Source organism: Vulpes vulpes, chromosome 12, assembly GCF_048418805.1.
Source record: "Vulpes vulpes isolate BD-2025 chromosome 12, VulVul3, whole genome shotgun sequence".
Lineage (NCBI taxonomy): Eukaryota > Metazoa > Chordata > Mammalia > Carnivora > Canidae > Vulpes > Vulpes vulpes.
Window position 1 is genome coordinate 48,782,571 of NC_132791.1, and position 15,446 is coordinate 48,798,016.

At 41.0% G+C, this 15,446-nt stretch overlaps 1 protein-coding gene across 11 annotated transcripts in view; it reads left to right on the plus strand.

Annotated features, from left to right (window-relative positions):
• The first annotated feature begins 14,153 nt into the window (after window positions 1-14,153).
• Window positions 14,154-15,446, plus strand: part of FAM13B (family with sequence similarity 13 member B) — an 83,048-nt gene continuing 81,755 nt past the window's right edge. For 3 of the 11 annotated variants that reach the window (XM_072728505.1, XM_072728503.1, XM_072728515.1), the window contains exon 1: window positions 14,214-14,342. The gene's annotated coding sequence lies outside the window, so the exon portion shown is untranslated. Of the gene's footprint in view, window positions 14,343-15,446 lie in introns of all 11 variants that reach the window. The other 8 variants (XM_026001320.2, XM_072728510.1, XM_072728513.1 and 5 more) reach the window with 5 other exon arrangements.

Here is a 15,446-nt window from a genome sequence, read left to right on the forward strand (position 1 = left end):
AAAAATATTTTTTCAAACAACTACTAAGTTGTTAGTATATTAATGCATCTTAGTGTTTTTGGATCTAATTATTTACTACATGGAGCTGTTAGGTATTTCCTTTGGCCCAAGGGAATGGTGGCAAGCTTATTGAATTTTCCTATGGTTCTGTGAACAGAGGAATTTTGGGGACCTCTTATATGGAAAGTACTTGGCATACTGTAGGTGCTCAACAAATGGTAAAAAATATTTTTAAAAAGATTTTATTTATTTGAGAGAGAGAGAGAGAAAAGGGAGAGAAAGAGAGAAGACATGGAGGGGAGGGGCAGAAGGCAAGAGAGAAGCAGACTACCCACTGAGTGTGGAGCCTGTCTTGGGGCTCGATCCCAGGACTCTGAGATCATGATCTGAGCTGAAGTCAGGTGCTCAACTGATTGAGCTACCCAGGTGCCCCAAATGGTAAAAATTATTAAGGAAGCTCACAAAAGGGAATAGGGAGCTATCTCTGCTTATTTCTGGTGGTGGTGGGAGCTAAGCATGAATCAAGAGGTGTTTGACATATCTTTATAATAGTAGTATTAGGCACATGGAGGTGCTGCATAAAGGCCACCTGAATGAGTGAAGGTGTCACAGATACAAGTTTGGGTTATTTATTTATTTAGTTAGTTAGTTAGTTTTAAAAGATTTTTGTTCATTTGAGAGAGAGAGAGAGAGCACGAGCAGATGGAGGGAGAAGCAGACTCTTCCCTGAGCAGGGAGCCCGACATGGGGCTGGATCCCAGGATTTCAGGATCATGACTTGAGCTGAAGGCATATGTTCAGCCAACTGAGCCACCCAGGTGACCCAAGTTTGGGTTTTTAAAAAGATTTTATTTATGTATTTGAAAGAGAGAGGGAGAGAGAGAGAAAGCATGTGAGCACATGAGCAGGGAGAGAGGAAGAGGCAGACAGAGAATCAGACAGAGAAAAAGGTGGAGCAGGGAGCCCAACTCAGAGCCCTATCTCAGGACCCCAGGATCATGACCTGAGCAGAAGGCAGATGCTTAACCATCTGAGCCACCCAGGTGCCCCGTGAAAGATTTTATAAAGCACCTGGGACAAAACCACCAAGGTGAGCAATAATTTTTTCGGGGTCCCTTCGTCTCTTCATCACAGTTTATACTTTGCATAGTGTATTTCCCTAGGAACCCCCAAATACAAGTCCATTCTCTCCAGAGGATTTGTCTTTAGTCTTGTTTTCTTTTTTTCTCCTTCCTTCCTTCCTTCCTTCCTTCCTTCCTTCCTTCCTTCCTTCCTTCCTTCTTTCTTCTTTAAGTTTAAATTCTATTAGCTAACATATAGTACATTATTAGTGTCACATGTAGTGTTCAATAATTTATCATCTGGGTATGACACCAGTGCTCATCACGTCATGTGCCCTCCTTTTTTTTTTTTTAAGACACTTGCATCTTTTTTTTTTTTAAGATTTTATTATTTATTCATGAGAGACACACACAGAGAGAGGCAGAGACACAGGCAGAGGGAGAAGCAGGCTCCATGCAGGGAGCCTGACGCGGGACTTGATCCCGGGACTCCAGGATCACGCCCTGGGTGAAAGGCAGGCGCTAAACCACTGAGCCACCCAGGGATCCCTCATGTGCCCTCCTTAATGCCCGTCACCCCGTTACCCTATCCCTCCATCTTTTAGTCCTGTTTCAATGTGGTAAAATTGCTCTTCTGTAGAATTTGAGTTTGGGGAGTTTGCCACAGATTCGGAGACATTTGGAACTTGTTAGGTGCAGTCTGGACTGGGTTCAAAATAGGCTGGCCACAGAGCAGAGAGAGTCTTGTGTGGGAGTTACACTGTACCAAAGGGAGTCAATCCTCCTCTAGTCTCTTTCCCTAGAAAACAGCTGTTTAAAAAAAGGGGGGATCCCTCGGTGGCTAAGCGGTTTAGCTCCTGCCTTCAGTCCAGGGCGTGATCCTGGAGTCCGGGGATCGAGTCCTGCCTGGGTCCGGCTCCCTGCATGGAGCCTGCTTCTCCCTCTGCCTGTGTCTCTGCCTTTTCTCTCTCTGTGTGTCTCTCATGCATAAATAAAATCTTTAAAAGAAAGAAAGAAAGAAAGAAAACAAGGGTTTAAGGGTTTTTTAAGCCCTAAAAAAATAACACCATGGAACAGTCCAGCACTCTATATTCCATCAATTTTAAGTTTAAATCAATTTAGAATAAAAGGTATAATTATGTTTCCAAATAGCCTCTACCTGTAGTGTGGAAACAGGGCTCCCTTCTCCAATATTCACTTCTCAATATTTGAGATTAGAGTGGTTTTCATGCCTGTTTGCCAATCAGCTCTTAGGTGAGAATGAACTTTTACCATGGAAACAAGTCTGTCTCAGGAGTTCTGCCTTCCTTTCCCTTGACTTTCATCACTAACTGCAAATAGGTTTTTTTGTTTGTTTGTTTGTTTTTTTAAGATTTTATTTATTTAGGGATGCCTGGATGGCTCAGTGGTTGAGCGTCTATCTACCTTTGGCTCAGGGCATGACCCTGGGATCCTGGGATCAAATTCTGCATCGGGCTCCTTGCAGGGACCTGCTTCTCCCTCTGCCTGTGTCTCTGTGTCTCTCGTGAATAAATAAATAAGTAAATAAATGAATCTTAAGAAAAAAAAAAGATTTTATTTATTTATTTGAGAGAGAGAGAGAGAAGAGAAAGCACAAGCAGGGGGAGGGGCAGTGGGAGAGGGAGAAGCAAACTCCCTCCCCCCTGAACAGGGAGCAGACCAAATCAGGGCTCAGTGGGGTCATGACCTGAGCTGAAGGCAGACGCTTAACTGACTGAGCCACTCAGGCGCCCCTGCAAACAGTTTTTGAAGCATACATCAAACAATCTTTTGTTCTTGATTCTGTCAAATAATGGGGTTTTGATAGCAGGAAGACAGGTTTACTGAGAGCTTTATTCCTTATAGGATTTAAGTCTAATAGAATGTTTGTCTGGTGATATTTGGTTTAAAAAAAATTGGAGAGTTCTTGGCCCTGCTTTTGCATCAAAAATCTACCTAAACTTCCTGGGAAGGAGGAAGGCAGGATCAAATTCTAGGTTGCAAATAAGGAAACTGAGACAGGAAGAATGAAGTAATTGTGGACGAGGTGGGAGTAATAGGTGAGTGCTTATCTCTGACAGTCCGGCTAGTCTGTGTGTATAAACTCATACTCCTTTTCACACACTTAAGAACTAGACAATAGGGATGCCTGGGTGGCTCAGGGGTTGAGCAGCTGCCTTCGGCCCAGGGCGTGATCCTGGAGTTCAGGGATTGAGTCCCACGTTGGGCTCCTTGCATGGAGCCTGCTTCTCTCTCTGCCTGTGTCTCTGCCTCTCTCTCTGTGTCTCTCATGAATAAATAAATAAAATCTTAAAAAAAAAAAAAAAAAGCTAGACAGCAGGTGCCTGGGTGGCTTAGTCTGTGAAGTGTCCGAATCTTGATTTTTGGTTTAGGATATGGTCTCGGGATTGTGGGATTGAGCCTCGTGTTGGGCTCAGTGCAGAGTCTGCTGAAAATTATCTCCTCACCTCCCACCACTCTCTTTCCTCTTTCTCTCAAATTAAAAAAAAAAAAAATCTTTGGGATGCCTGGGTGGCTCAGTGGTTGGGCGTCTGCCTTTGGCTCAGGGTGTGATCCCATAGTCCCGGGATCAAGTCCCACATCGGGCTTCCTGCATGGAGCCTGCTTCTCCCTCTGCCTATATCTCTGCCTCTCTCTGCGTGTGTATCTTATGAATTAATAAATAAAATCTTTAAAAAAATCAAATTAAAAAAATCTTAAAAAAAAAAAAGAATTAGACAACAAATAGGGTGCCAGTTGGGGGAATGTGTGACTCTTGATCTCAGCACTGTTTGAGCCCCGTGTTGGGTGTAGAGGTTACTTAAAATTTTTAAAGAAAGAAAGAAAGAAAAAAACAACAACAAAAAAGCAAGACAACACACCCAATATAGCTGGTCTCCTTAAAGAAGTTTTTCATGGCTCACAGATTGAGCATTTGTATACAGGTAAAGGATTTATAATCACATGGGAGAGAATTGATATGTAGAAATTTATTTTTTTAATTAAAAAATATTTTTAAAAGATTATTTAATTTTACTTATTGGTTTTGGAGAAAAAAAGAGGGTGGGGACAGACAGAGGGAGAGGATATCTCAAGCAGGCTCTAAGCTGAGCATGGAGCCTGACCTGAGTCTCTGTCTCATGACCCTGAGATCATGACCTGAGCCGAAATCAAGAGTCAGTTAAGCAACTGACTGAGCCACCCAGGTGCCCCTAAAAGATTTTATTTTTAGGTAATCTCTACACCTAGCATGGGGCTCAAACTTGCAACCCATGATCAAGAGTTGCATGCTCTGCTGACTGAGCCAGTGAGGCCCCCCCAGTAGGTAGAAACTTCTAAAAGAGAATTGCAGCAGGACATATTCATGTGGACTCTGAGACCTGAGGCTGACAGCATTCCAGAGGTTAATGGGCTAATCTAGCAGCTCTGTCAAGCACGTGATCAATCTGATTGGAAACATAATTTAGATGTCAGCATCAGTCCTCTGCCCTTCATGGTTGGGCTTCACCGAATGAGACTCTGGGAGTTGAAGGTAATGAAATTTTACTCCATCTTGCCATCTAATCCTGGGAAAGTGGCTCTTTTTTTGTGACCCAGTTTAACTGTCTTGAAACAGGAGAATTACCTTGAATTCAAAGAAGGATTTTGTGAGTGAAAGGCTCCCTCTAAGTATTTAAAAGGGTGGAGATGCCATTTAAGATTTTGATAATACTGTCTGAAGCATCCTGAAACCAACTCTTACCAGGGTCCCACTTGTAGAAGAAAGAAAGATCTCTCCTTCCTGGTCTAGCCCATCCCTCCAACCTGAAACCATATTCTGGTCTGTTAGAGATCTGGATTTATCACAGAAAACAAAACAAAACAAAAAACATAGGAAAAATAAAAAGTAGATGGCTTCCAAGTTAAATTTGCAATCATACTATGTGTTCAAAATACATTTAAAGTGCTTCATGACGTGTAACATGTTAACGTGATAACAAGAGGGATTATTGCTCCTCAAAAGAACAGGAACTATGTTCTATTTGTCCCTGGACTTCTAGTGTCCAATCTAGTGTTTGGCACATAAGACTTTTTTTTTTTAGTTTTTTATGATTGGAAAAATTTAATTTTTTGAAGGTAGAAAATATTTTATTTATTATTTTTAAAAAATTATTTATTTATTTATGATAGACATAGAGAGAGAGAGGCAGAGACACAGAGGAGGGAGAAGCAGGCTCCATGCCAGGAGCCTGACGCGTGACTTGATCCTGGGACTCCAGGATCGTGCCCTGGGCCAAAGGCAGGCGCTAAACCGCTGAGCCACCCAGGGATCCCCAGAAAATATTTTAATGCACCTCCATGAACCTGGCCTCAAATTGTTGTCAACTCATTATATAGGCATTTAATCAATGCTTTGGAAGGAAGAGAGTTTAGCAGTTTCTTAGAAATAATTTACCCCATTCTGCTTTATATATATATATATATATATATATATATATATATATATATTTTTTTTTTTTTTTAATGGGGCCCAAACCCATGACCCTAAGATCAAGATTTGAGCTGAGATCAAAAGCAGACACTTAACTGATTGAGCTATCCAGGCACCCCTCCTGTATTTCTCATTGGGTTAATCACTTTGAGGAAAAAAAAGGGGGGGGGGGGAATTCTTGGAATTCCGGATTATTAAATAAAGAACTGTAAAATGAATGTTTCAACTTTATAGAGAGAAGAAACTCAAACTATTTGCTACTCATGTCTGTGATTAATAGTTCATTCAGATTCAGAGTTTTTGTGTTTTTTTTTTTTTTTAAAGATTTGCTTATTTATGTGAGACAGAGAGTGTGAGCATGCAGAGGGGTGGGAGGGGCAGACGGAGAGGGAGAGAAGCTTTAACAGACTGCACTGAGTGTGGAGCCCAACCCGAGGCTCAATCTCATGACTCTGAGATCAGGGCCTGAGCCACAATCAAGAGTTGGACGCTTAACCCACTGCATCTCGCCCCCATTTTTTTTTAAGACTCTAAAGCTGAAGGGGTGTCTAAGTGGCACAGTAGGTTGAGAGTTGGACTCTTGGTTTTGGCTTAGGTCGTGATCTCAGGGTGGAGGGGTCAAGCCCCATGCCAGGCTCCACATTCGCCATGGAGTCTGCTTGGGATTCTCTCTGTCTATCCCTCCCAATACTTTCTCTCTCTCAAATAAATGAATAAAATCTGAAAAAAAATTGTAATTTGGCAGGTGGGTGTTGGGAAGTAACTGGAGACCATTTTACACCCTAAGGCTGACTTGAAGGGCCATCAGTCCTCTTCTTGGACTATGTGATATGGATGGAATGGGGCCAAAGTCTCTGTTTCTTGGTGTTTCTCTTTTATTTATCTTTGACCTTTGTACTTTGTGTTAGTTCTTTATTTCTAAGAACACAGGTAATAGGCTGGCCGATCTGAAATATTTGCCTGAATCGCCTCTGGGAAATGTTGTTTTCTGGGAAGAAAAAGTGAAAAGCCCACCAGTGGTCTACATTGAGATAGGCATCTAGCTACGAGGCTATGAATGTTTGGGTGAGTCACTTCCCTTTCGGTTTCCACATTTGGGCAAAATGAGGCTTTTTTTTTTTTTTTAAAGTAGGCTCCCACCTAACATGGGGCTTGGACTCAACTCTGAGATCAACAGTTGCATGCTCTATTGACTGAACCAGCCAGGTGCCCCTAAAATGAGGCTTTTTGATAAAGTGACATAGGAGAGAAGGGGCAGCCTCAAGAGTAAAAAAGACTAGGGTATGAATTTCATTTCTTTTTTTTTTAAATTATTTATTTATTTATTATAGTCACAGAGAGAGAGAGAGAGGCAGAGACATAGGCAGAGGGAGAGAAGCAGGCTCCATGCACCGGGAGCCCGACGTGGGATTCGATCCCGGGTCTCCAGGATCGCGCCCTGGGCCAAAGGCAGGCGCCAAACCGCTGCACCACCCAGGGGTCCCTGAATTTCATTTCTGTATGTTTCTTGTATTTCCCATCTGCAGCATGGGTTGTTTTAAAACAAACTTTATTTTCAAGCATCTAGCATGGTGTCTGGAACACAGCCAAGTGCTAGAAATATAGTAGCTACACTTATGATCAAAATGAGGAAGTTGCAAGCAGAAAAATCGGCCATGGAGTTGGATAGGTAATTCACTGAATAAGAAATACAGCAGGCAAGGAAGCATATATATGACTCTTTGTAATTAGGGAAATGCAAGTCAAATAATGTCCTCATCTAATTGACCAAAAATAAAAATACACATTATATCCATTGTTGGTGAAAGTTTAAGCAAATAGGCATCTCCTAGAAAGCCTCTTCTGAGGGAGGTTTGATAGTATCTACCAAGTTTAAATGTGTTACTCTTCAAATCAGCAATTTTGTTTCTAGGAATCTGTTATACACAAGTATATACATGGGTATACAAACATTTATTCCATTGCTTTGTTTTCTCCTTTGTAAAGAATTTTATTGTGTGGCTTATGTAGGTTTCTTCATTCGACCTTTTTTTTTTTTTTGGTACAAGAATTTTTTTCACTATGGTTTTTAATGGAGAAAACTGGAAACAACCTATATTTTACTAATATGGACAAATTTCTATGGAAAATTATGTGTAAAAAGCATATTATAGAATATTATAGTATGATCCCATTTGTCAAGAAAAGCAATTGTGTGAGTGTGTGCATTATATAAATGTATGGAAAGGAGTCTGGGAGGATATACTTCATAAAATTTACTTGTGGGGAGGAAAGTAAATGAGCAGGTAGAGAATTTTGCTTTTTATTCTTTCTTCCTTTTTTTTTTTTTTAAGATTTTATTTATTCATGAGAGACAGAGACACAGGCAGAGAGAGAAGCAGGCTCCCCATGGGAACCTGATGTGGGACTCGATTCCAGGACCCCGGGATCAAGCCCTGAGCCGAAGGCAGATGCTCAGCCACTGAGCCCCCTGAGGCGTCCCATTTATTCTTTATTCTAAATTTTTGAAAATTTCCCAGTCACTATGTATTATTTTTCCATTTGAAAAAACCACAATTTTTAAAAAAGCGTGGCAGTGTGAATTAGACCATCTTTCAGCTACTGTGTAAGTTGAGTACTTCTCTAGATCCAACATCACAGTTGAGTAGAGCCAGGCACTTCTTAGGTCTGGAAGGGTGCAGAAGCTTGTATTTGAGTAGCAAAACTTGGTTTGAGGTTTGGATTGATGGACTACTGAACCCAAGTGACCCCTTCTGAAGATAGCAGGTCTGCATGGGAATAAAGGAGAGGTGTTTCAGTAGCCTTCTGTCCTTTTCCCAGGTGCCCTTTTAAAAAGGAAAAGCAGAGAAAAGGAAAAAAGAAAAGAGAAGGTCCTGGGCTTCTTTGGAAGAGTCAAGGCAATCTCGGAGTTGTAGTATATCAGGTTCCAAGACTCCTAGGCTGGGATAGAACCTTCTAAGTTCATCTGTCTGCTTATTCTCAGGTCAGCATGTCAGATTTTATCAGACATACCAGATCTCTAATAATGAAATTTTTCTTAGGTCTCAGGAAGCATTCTTGGATTATAGGTGCTCACTAACTTTGTGATTTGCACATTCAGGTCCTACCACTGTGTACAATATCTGGGTGAGAACACAGACAAAATCTCTTATTTAAGATAGGGATAAGGGCTGAAAGAAGGGGAATCCTGTTTTCCTGCTCATGGATGACTTGCCCCTACTCTGAAAAGAGCTTATGTGAAGTTAGGAAAAGTATTACCCTAGGGACATGAGGCTGGCTTGGTCAGTAGAGCATATAACTCTTGATCTTGAGGTGGTGAGTTCAAGCTCCATGTTAGGTATAGAGATTACTTTTAAAAAGTAATGATAAAAAGAAAATATATCTGAGAAATAATGATAATAGAAAATATATCTGAAGTTTAAAAAAATATATATTAAAAGAAAGGGTCACTCCAGTATTCTTCAGAACCCCCTGATTCTTAGATTGTACAAAGAGCAAGAATGGTGCCCAAGTACTGGTAAAGCTCTGCATGGGATATAATGGTATACATTTTATCACATAGCTGAATATTTTAACATTTTAAAAACTGTGATCAGTATGAATGGAAGAGTATATAGTATATACATGTATATAGAGTTTGAAGGTTAATTATGAAAAACAAACCCTCTACCCAGCTTGAATAGTAAAATATTATAGAAACTCTGAAGTTCCCTGCTGGGACTGCCAGCACTGTGGTGAGAGTTGGACCTTCATAAAGGTCCTAGCCAAGGGGAGGGAGATCTCCTGGAGAATGGGGTCTTTTCCTTGCGTACAAAGGCTCCCGCTGCAGACTGTGGGCCCTCTGGGCTCTTGTTTTTTAATTCATTTGCCCAAGAACAACCCTTTTCCTAGTTCCCATAGAGATGACTTACAGGCTAGTGTGGCCCTGTTCTTGGGGAGGGTGTCCCTCTTATAGGTTGCATACCCTCCACTAGAAGTAACAATTATATTGGATTTTGAATGAATTATTCTCTCATTTTTCATTAGTGTTGTTAAAAAGAAAAAACAGGCCCATGGAGTCACCTGTGTATAGCCCCACCAAGACTTAATACTTAGCTCACATAATTGCAGTTTCAGCCTCTCCCGGGAGTGGAATTTTAAAAGTCAATCTGGAATTTCCTGCTCAGCACTAATGAGGTAATCTGTCTGATAAAACCTCAGCCTTTTCCTAAGGGAAGGTAATTTTGCCTGAAATAATCCAGTCTTTTAACTTCCTAGTCCCATCTTGCTTCTGCCTATAAAAATCTTTCATTTCAAACTCAGCGCTCCCCTCTCTTTGCTAGACGGGATGCTACTCAATTTATGAATTGTTCAGTGAAGCCAATTTTGTTTCTTAACAGCATTTTACAGTATCTCTATATATCTCTACATCTCTCTTTTTTTTCCTCCTCAAAATGCCACTCGCCTTTATATTTATTTTTTACTACTGCTCTAACAAACTGCCACAAACTTAGTGGCTTAAAAAATACAAATTCATACGTGGGGGCAGAAGATATCTACAAAGTCTCTTCCTTCTGCTCAATTTTGCTGTGAACCTAAAACTGCTCTAATGTCCATGTTTTTTGTTTTTTGTTTTTTAAAAAGGCATTAGGTACTAGCATTAAGGGAAACTGGGAGCTCTCTGTGTGATCTTTGCAACTTTTTTTCTTTTTAAAGATTTTATTTATTTATTCATGAGAGACACACACAGAGAGAGAGGCAGAGACAGAGGCAGAGGGAGAAGCAGGCTCCATGCAGGGAGCCTGAGGTGGTACCCCATCCTGGGTCTCCAGGATCACACCCTGGGCTGAAGGCAGCGCTAAACCGCTGAGCCACCCGGGCTGCCCCTTTGCAACTTTTTTTAAGAAAAAAACTTATTTTTAAATAATCTTGTATACTCAACATCAGGCTTGAACTCACAACCCAAGATTGAGTCTCATGCTCCACCAACTGAGCAAACTAGGCTCCCTTCTTTGCAACTTTTCTGTAAGCCTGAAATTATTCCAAGATATAAAGTTATTTTTCTCAAAAAAAAAAAAAAAAAAAAAAAAAACCAACCCAAAAAACAAAACCAACCATGACTTTGGTACTTTATGGTTCTGTAGGTCAGAAGTCTCATTTGGATCTCACTAGGCTAAAATCAGGGCTCTCAGATCTCTAGGGAGAATCTGTTTCCTTGCTTTTCTTGGCTTTTAGAAGCTGTCCACATACCTTGGCTCATGGCACTGGCACCCCCTTCCTTTTTCAAGACAGCAATGCACATCTAATCACTCCAAAACAAAGACAACTCCCCCTTTCAGATAACAATTGTAAGTAGAGGGTCCCCAGGTTACCCCCACTCCTGTTTGACTTGGCTGCAAATCAGGGGTGTTCCCACTACCCTCTCCTCAGGTTCAATAATTCCCTATAATGGCTCACAGAACCCATGGAAACACTTAACTCTCTATTACTAGTTTATTGTAAAGGATATTATAATAGATACAAATGATTAGCCAGATAGAGGTACTTAGGGCAAGGTACAGAAGGATCTTAAGTTCAAAAAACGGAGGAATTTGGGCTATACACTACTATCACAGCTCATGGATGCATTCACCGACTCAGAAGCTCATCAAATCTTGTTCCAGTTTTTATAGAGATTATAATCTCTAGCTTCTCTCCTTCCCAGGAGGTCAGATGTGGGGCTGCCAAGTTCTAACCCTCTAATCATTTGGTCTTTCTGGCATCGGCCCCATATGGGCCTATTTAGGGGCCCCACTCTAATTCAACTTAGCATAAGCTCAGGTGTGATGGAAAAAGGGACTTGTGAATAATGAAATACACTCCTTTTACCCCTATTACTGAGGAAATGACAAGGGTTTTAGGAGCTCTGTGCCAAGAACTAGGGAAAAGAACAAATATGTATTTATTATATTACAGTGTCACACATATATTTTATTTATATTCCATATCTGGTAACTAAAATACTTGCAGTCATTGCTGGTATTATTATGAAATGCACGATTTCCTTGTTATTTTAGTGATATTTTATTATCAGTCATATTTCTTGGAACCTTACCTGTGGGATCTCCACAGAGGATTTTTACTTTTGCTTATGCGAGGTGCCTGGGGCACTAAAGTGATCAGCTTTTGAATTTTCATCTCAGTGTTTTCTGGTTCACATGGGTTGTATGAAATTTTGCTCCCCTCAATGTGCTCATAAAACTTGTTTAGGAAATCTCAGAGGAGAGTTTTCTTTTTCTCTACTCCATCCTCAATTAAGGCAGACACAGTCAAGTTTCCTTACCCTTTCCTTTGGTAGGTCAGATTTTTTTCATGTTCTTCTGTTGAGGGGGAAGTCTCCAATGTGAAATATGGGGAAGATGCCTGAAGCCCAGAGAAGACAGATATTTTATCTAACCTAAATGAGGTCACAACGGATGCCCAGATAAAGTCATACTTAGGATATTTAAACTGGACTTAGGCTTATTGACATAATTACACTGTGTTCCCCACAATGCAGGGATCGTGTCTAATGTGTTCACTGCTATTTCTCCAGCACTTGGCACAGTACATACTAGGTGCTCAATAAATATTTTTATTTTATTTATTTATTTTTAAAGTAAACTTTTTAAAAAAATATTTTATTTATTTATTCATGAGAATACACAGAGAGGAGAGAGAGAGAGGCAGAGACACAGGCAGAGGGAGAAGCAGGCTCCATGCAGGGAGCCCGACGTGGGACTCGATCCCGGGTCCCCAGGGTCACGCCCTGAGCTGCAGGCGGCGCTAAACCGCTGAGCCACTGAGACTGCCCTCAATAAATATTTTTAAATGTATTAATGAGTAAGAAGCATCCAAGTAGTCCAGGTGAAGGAAAAAAATACACATAAAGCAAATGAAGAAACCAATAGCAAAACCTTGTTAAAAGACAACAAATTTGGTTACGCTATGGGCCATTTCTTTTTTCAGCAAGTGTTTTGTTTTTGGTAAGCCACTCATTTAAGATACAGGCAGTGCCGTTCTCTAAAAGGGTGATAGGACACATGCATAATAACTGTGATACTTCTGTCCAATGTACAGTTTGGTTTCTGTCACTGTGAAAGGCTGAAATGAGAGTGTGAGCCTTCATACTTCAGAGTCTTTCTGCTGAGGAGCTTGGGAACTGGAAAAACACTAGATGCTTCTGTAAATCATTATATCCTGTCTTTAGTGGAAAAGAGCAGTCAGGTGTAAATATTTGGCAAAAATGTGGTTGCATTTAGATTGTAATCCGCAAATATTTGGGCTGTTAGTTTGCCAGAGAGGGTGTGGCCCTAATGAGTTTGAGGAGTCTGGCTGGTCAAATGGTAGGAAGATCCAAAAGCCTAAGGCCTTTGGAAGAGGAAGGGTATGCAGAATGGCAAGATCTTCCTACCTGGATTTCTGGATTTCTTTGTCCTACCTGGGTTTTGTGAAGGTCATAAGGTTTTGTGAAGGTCATAATCTCATTGAATCTCTGAGCACTTTTTAAATTTCCCCCACATGGATATAGGGAGAGGGGAGAAGAGAAAGGGATATCTTTTTTTTTTTTTTTAAGTAAACCCTACCTCCAATGTGGGGCTTGAACCCATAACCCTGAGATCAAGAGTTTACATGCTCTACCAAATAAGCCAGCCATGCACCATCCCCCACTTTAATTTTATTAATTTTATTTATTTTTAAAAGATCTTATTTATTTGAGAGAGAGAGAGAGAAAGAGAGAGAGCCTGAGAGTGTAAACAGGAGCAGGGGGAGCAGCAGGCAGAAGCAGGCTCCCTATTGATTCCATGACCCTGGGATCATGACTTGAGCCAAAGGCAGATGCTTAACCTACTGAGCCACCCAGGCACCCCCAACCTTTCTTTTTTAAAGCAGAAAAGTTCTGACTGGAAAAAAAAACCTACTTGACTACAGGAATTTAATCAAGAGACCAGAACACTGAAAAAAAAAAAAAAAAAAAAGAGAGAGAGAGAGAGAGAGAGAGAGAGAGACCAAAACACTTAGTCTTTTTTCTTTCTTTCTTTCTTTTCTTTTTTCTTTTTCTTTCTGTCTTTCTTTCTTTTTTAAAGATTTTATTTATTTGAGAGAGGCGAGAGCACAAGAGGCGGCGGGGGGGGGGGGGGGGGGGGGGGGGGGAGCAGGCAAAGGGAGAAGGAGAAGCAGACTCCCTATGAGGAGGGAGCCTAATGGGGTCTTGATCCTAGGACCCTGGGATCATGACCTGAGCTGAAGGCAGATGCTTAACCAACCGAGCCACCCAGGCGCCCCCCCACCCCCCAGTCATACAGTGAATTCTGAGTGATCAGGCCAAAAATGTGGACTTGGCAAAGATGAGAGTTACTGTTAATTGTTCTAGCTCCCCAAACTGGATGGTACCAGAAGCTGTGTGAGTGAATATGGAAGCTGAAATAAACATTATGTTAGCTTTGGTTCTATTCCAGAAATGTTCTATTCCAGAGATATGTAAGATGAAGTTTTTCAGGGCAGAGATCATGATTACATCCCCTAACACAGTGCTGGACCCCTAATAGTTGCTCAAGAAATATGTGTTGAATAAATAAATGGCTCAAAGGTTACTTTAGGTTGCTAAGATCAGAACAGTATTTGCCATTATTTTGGGTGTTGGCGTGGGATTTGTACACCCTGGAACAGTTTCTTCTCTTTGCAGCTAGTAATATTTTTTTTGTTTATGAAGAACATGCATTCTTGCACGCTGGCACAGTGGTCCCGGGGAAAGTGGCACAGACAGATTCCATTGCATTCCTCAGGAGAGCCAGCAATACCACTGTCTAATGGTGAGTTCCTTCTTTATGAGAAAATTTTAATTTTGTGGAGTTTTTAGTCCTTTCTTTTTTCCCAATATACACGAATACTTCAGGAAAGAGACAATTGGCAGAGTTTGAATTTGATAGCATTTTACTGCTTTGTGGGAATCCATGTAATTATAGCATTGTGTCCTGTGCCATAGTTTCTCCTGCACATAAAACTGTGTATGTTTCCCATTCTTATCTCTATGCATGTCTTCTTCTATAAGTGGGCAGTGTAAATATGCATCCTAAGTAGGGAGGCGGTATGCTCATATGGATTAGAATTCACAAGGTTCAGGGTTATCTTAAAAATAACACCAAGAGTTTGGGGGTTCTTAGTGGTTGTTGGTTTTCACTTAAAAATAAATTTACAAGTATTTAGCAACTTCTGCCAAGAAAGGCTTCCACATGGGGTTCATTGCTAGCAATAAAAACCCAGATGGTGGCAAAACATGTCCAGAGACTTCTTCAGGTCTCTGAAAGCGGCACAGGAGGGAGGAGTGAAAAGAACTGTACACAGCTTATAAAACGCTTTTATGCATACCAGTTCATTTCAGTATCCTCTTTCCTATCTTACCAATGGGGACTCTACGGTGCATTTAGGTTAAGTACCTGGATCAGAGTCACATGGCTACTAAGTGAAAGGGCTAGAACTCAGATACAGGTTTTCTTATTACAAGTTCCATGTTCTCATTCCGGGTCCGACATTTGTGGGTGTTGAATGTTTTACTTTTTAAGTGATAGGATCAGTGGGGATGGATTATGCCTCTTTGGCTCTTGCTGGCTAGCATGGCTCCAGTTTCTTGTGAACACTGTATTAAAAAAGATAATAGCAGCCTTGAGTGAACAAAAGTTCATCTCTATGCTAGTCCTCAAATAGCCTTGGCTAGATAGGGGATCAGTAAGGGTGAGGAGGACACCTAAATAATCAAAAGTTTCCTTACTGAAGGCGCAAGGGCAGGACTCCATGTCCTGCTACATCTACAAGAGCTGAATTCAAAGTATTCCTTGGGTGAGGTGGGGGGCAAGGTCCATTTGCATCCTCCAGGAATAGTAAGGGTGTCCATGGTAGAGTGTCTAGAGACAGCTGCT